Here is a 4,994-nt window from a genome sequence, read left to right as displayed (position 1 = left end):
GCTCCCGACCCCGCCGCCTGCCCCGGCTGTGTATTTACCTGTGCCCGGGTTTGGCGAGGCACATGCCCGTGCGTGGCTCCCTCGGGCGCCGGTGGCCGCCCGCTTGGCATGGCGCTGGGGCGGCGGGACACGGCCCCGGGGCAGCCCGGCGGAGCTGCTCCTGCCTCCCGCGCACCCCGCGGATCGGCAGCGCGGTGCCGGTGGCTGGGCTCCGGCTGTAACCCAACCACCAGGCTCGCGGCAGCATGAATAATGTAAGGAATGCACCACGCCAGCCCCGAGACTTTTCCGAAGGAGCAGGGAAGGGCCCCTGCTGCTGGGAGCATCCCCTCAGGGGGACGCTGCAGGGGACAGCACCGTTACCCCAAAACGGGATCGTGCCACCTCTCCACGCCTCAGGGCTTCCTTTGCCCCTCTGAGGAATCAGCCTCTTCCTCCAGTCAGCACGGAGACGGATGAAGCCCAGGGATCCATTAAGCCAAACGGCGGCACCAAAAGGGAGGTGACAGTTCTGCAGAGCCCAAGGCAGCAGTGGGAACACACCCAAGAGGAGAAACGCAAGGGAGGGACCCAATACCAGACCAAATTCCACAGCCCCGCTGGGAAGCACTGAAGAGCCAGAGCCCACGGGGACACTCCTCATGCCATGCCGGGTGGCAGGTACGTGCAGAGTGCCACACGTGCAAGGGGGGCTGCATGTGCCACGCGTGTGACCCGCGGCAGTGCCAGCAGCGTGCTTGCGCACACACGTGCCCAGGCGCGGGGTGACTACATCAAATGTTAATGCCAGGCCTGGATTCCTGCGGCTGCAGCTCATCAAAGTTTAAGCAGCAGCGGTGGGAACTCGCTGTCCCACATGGATCACCTGCAGGCAGCAATGGGGCTAGTGTGGGCAGGGGCAGCACCTGCTGCACCCCCTTACAGGGGATATGTTTGGGGAGACAGAAGCATCCAGCTGTGCAACAGCTGGCAGAACCGAAGAACCAGCAGCAGCTGCTGGACTGAACGCACTGGTCTCCCCCAGGATCAGGAGAGCCCATGGCTGGCACCTCCTGGCACTGTGCTCTCCCCAGCTTGGTCTCTCCCTGCCATATCTACAGTGGAGGGGCATCCACTACGATCCCATGGCTTTGCCTGCTCCCTGCATTAATTTCTGGGATAGAAATATCCTGGTCTGCACAGATGGAGGCAGCTCTGGAGTGTAGGGAGAGCAGAGGGACAGAGTGGGATGAGAGGCACCTAGCAGGCATCAGGAGAGGGTCTATGGAGTGACAGAAACACAGGATCAGTGGGAGGGAACATCAGCAGAGCCCAAGCCACACAGGAGCATCACCCTGTGGGAGCCCTTCCTGGCACTGGCACAGTCCATGCACAGGTCTGCCATGGCCACAGGTCTGCCATGGGCCATACGGGGCTGACAGAGCCTGCCCTGCCAGGGGCAGAGGCACCTGCCCCACACCACCGTCCCACCCCTCCTCCCGGCATGGGCACACAGAGCCTGGGCACCCTGATGTGTCAGGGAACCACCTCGGACATGGACACAGCCCTTCCCTCTCTGCTGGCAGAGAGCAAAGGGGTACCCGGCTGGTGAAAAGCTGCTGCTGGTCACCCCCTGCATCCCACCCCTCGTGCAGTGCTTGCCACCATCCCACTGCTTTCCACGGTCCCTACCTCTGTTCCCCCCAGGCAGGGCAGCGGCCGGGGCAGTGCTCTCGGTGCCCCAGGCGCTGGCACAAGGCCCGTGCAGTTGCCGTGGCTGTGCCCGAGGTGCCTCCCTGCCCATGACAAGGGCCCTCCGAGAGGGGGGATAAAGGGAGAGAGAAGGGGCTTCATTCCACACAGATGCTGCCTTCCATGGTCTCAGCCTCCATACCAGACCCTGAAAACACCTCCCCATGTTCTTCATCCTGGGCATAGGGTTCACCTGCCTTTGGCACGGCAGAGGTGGGCAAGAGGCTTTTGTGCCCAGATGCAGCGGGATGGACACAAAGGCAGGGGGTGGGAGGGGCACCCACACTTGGTGGCTGTTTCCAGGGCGTCTGGGCATGGCTGCATCCAGCAGCAGTGCACAGGAGGGAAACCTGTGTGGTGGGGGATCTCTGTGGTGGCAGTGGGTACCAAAGCTCTGTCAGGAGATACCCAGAGCATCCTTTGGTCAGGTCAGTCCTGAATGGCTCCAGCCACGTGGGTGAGGCAGGGAAAGCCACCTCACCCGAGGGACACGGCCCGGGGCAGCCGCTGTCCCACTGCCACAGCCTGAGGCTGTGCCATGGCTGGATGCGGGGAGGGGATGAAGACTTTGGCCTCGGGGGTTCACCCTCCCCAGCCCGGCAGGACGCGCGGCTGCCCAGGACTGTACCTTTGGAGTGCCGGCATCGGTGGGCAGAGCTCCAGAGGCAGCAGCTCCACGTCTCCAGGCAGGTCTGCGGTCACCAGCTGGCCCCGGGTCCGCTTACAGCCTGTTTCCAGTTACAACCGGAGCAGGGCTCCGTGCCACCACACCACACCACGCCGGCCCCGGCGCTGCCGTGCCTCCCGGCAGCTCCGCGTTCTGGCACCACGGAGCCAGCCCAAGCACCTCCCGGCTGTGGCAGCAGCTCTCAGCACATCCCCTTCCCTGTCTTCAGTTCTGCGTCATTGTACATCCACTTTCACACACCTGTGAGCAGGTGAAGAAGCCCAGCCACAGCTCTTGCCACTCCAATCACAGCTTCAGTGATGCTGGGAGCATGGGGATAAACTGGACCCTTCCAGCAATGTGACAATGACAGCCATCCAAGCCCCCGAGGCACTGCGGGATCTTTCTTTTCTCCCCCAAGCACCCATCACCCCCCTGACCTGGCTAATCTCCACCCCCTCCAGTTCCTGCCTCCAAAATGAGGATGGGGACCCAGCATATGAGCAATACATGGCAATCCCTGCCTGCCAGCTGCTGCCTGCTCCCCACGAGGGAAGTGTTATGGGAGGAGATAGGCCAGAGCAGATGCTGGAAGCACAGATCAGCTGGGCACGATGCTGGCGTGCACCCAGGAATATGCTGGCTGGCAGCCCTGGAGCCAGGTCACAGCCCTGTGCCATCACCTCAGTCCCAGAGCCAAGCCCAGGAGCTTTCCTGGGGCAAAACAGCCCCGACATAAAAGGAATGTGGGGAAGGGATGGTAGGAAACACGGGGTAGAGGGTTCCAGAGAAGGAGGGGGCGCTCAGGGGAGGCCGCTCTGCTCTGGAGGGCAGTGGGAATGTGTGGCTGTGGAGAAGGTGGGAAGGCAGAAGGTGAGATAGGGGAAGATAAAGACAAAAAGCAGACAGGCAGGAACAGGCAGGGACAGGCAGAGGTGAGGGGATACCACACATCTTGACCGGGAGAACCTGAACTGCAGCGTTCACTTAAAATCCACCATCGCACACAAAGGTGCCTTCCCGGCCAAGCCACCGCGGCACCGGCAAGCCCAAGGGAGGTGCCACCCAGCCGGGGCACCCACAGCCACTCACCTGGGGTAGCCAGTTGCCCTGCACGGCGTGGGGCTGGCTCGGTGCTCTGCCAGTGCTGTGCTCCCAGCTCCGCTCCCTGCGGGGACCATCCCTCCCCTGGCAGCTGCGGGACCATCGCTGCTGCACGGAGGGACCCAATGCATATTTGATGACTGCTATTATTCTCATCTCCACTCATGAGCAGAAGGATGGGAGCTGATCTTCCCTCACAGAGCTGGGGAGCAGCAGGGAGGGAGTGGCTGGAGGGGTGAGGGTTCTCTCCTCCCGTGGTCCCTGTCCCTTGTATCCCTGGTGACACAGCTGGACTGTCCCACATCCCTCCCGGGATGTAGATGAGCCTCAGTGTAGCGCAGATATACAGCTGGAAAATGGCCCTGACCCATTCCTGCCCCCAAAACCAATGGAAGTTTAGAAGAAATCACAGAACATGGGAGTGAGGAACAAATGCACCCCCTCACACCCCTCTCCAAAGCTGGGCTGGGACCAATCAGCTGCAGAGGTTCTGGCAGGGATATAGACACCCATCACCCCAAAAATACCAGAGCATCCTCTTCTCCCTGCACGAGCAGGACATTCCACCTCCCTTCAGAACACTTCAGTCTCCCCACTCCAGCACTGGGGTTCTGCATCCCACCAAACTGGGGACCTTTTCCCTGCAGTGATGGAGCCTGTGGCTCTCCCAAATGCAGGGGCAGAGAGAGCATCTTGCTGCAGCACCCGAGCCGGGAAAACCTCCGCTTCCTTCTCCTGCAGGCAGGCACATCCCAGCCATAATGCGGTGGGTATTTATTATGCTGATTCCTCAGAACGCGAGGGCTTAACTGCAAATTACAATCAATAGCCCCAATCCCCTGGGGGCAGGTTCATCATTTAGTAGGCGCAACCAGAGGAATTCAAAACTATTTGCCAGCCATAAATCCTCCTCTCCGCAGCCTCCCCAGCCGGCTCCGTGCCACTCTCGATGGCTGGTTGGGGTGACCCTTGTCAGCATTTGAGACAATTAAGCTGTCACTGCGGATCGTGACTCTTATATACGGCCCTGAGCAGCACTTTGAGATGTCACTGTGATGGGGTGAGGGGAGCCGGCTGAGGCGAGCCCGCTACAGCAACCGTCTCTCATTGAATTAAATGAATGTATTTGGAGGCAGAGTCGCTTTTTATTACCTTGCAAACGATTCCTGACTAAATTAAATTATAAAAGGAGTGTTCAGCCAATCAAACCTGCTTGATTGCCCGGAACAGGCATTTTAAACAGAGCACGCCTTGAGCCGTTGCTGGTTCCAGCGCTAGATGGAGGGTGGCTGATGGGCTGTGGCGAAGCTGATCCACCCTGCTCCACACGTGGAGCGCTGCACGGCTGTGCTCAGGCAGGGGAACAGCCCCAGGGATGGGGCAGAATGAACGCAGCTCTCTGAGAACAACATGAATGAGCCTGGAGGCAGCTGGAAGAGCAGGGGAAAGGCTGGAGCTGCGGCACAGAGCACCAGCAGGGCTGCTGAGGGCG

The sequence above is a fragment of the Corvus moneduloides genome, chromosome 16 (assembly GCF_009650955.1).
Source record: "Corvus moneduloides isolate bCorMon1 chromosome 16, bCorMon1.pri, whole genome shotgun sequence".
Classification (NCBI taxonomy): Eukaryota; Metazoa; Chordata; class Aves; order Passeriformes; family Corvidae; genus Corvus; species Corvus moneduloides.
The sequence above is the reverse complement of the archived record's forward strand: the minus strand, read 5'-3'. Positions refer to the sequence as shown.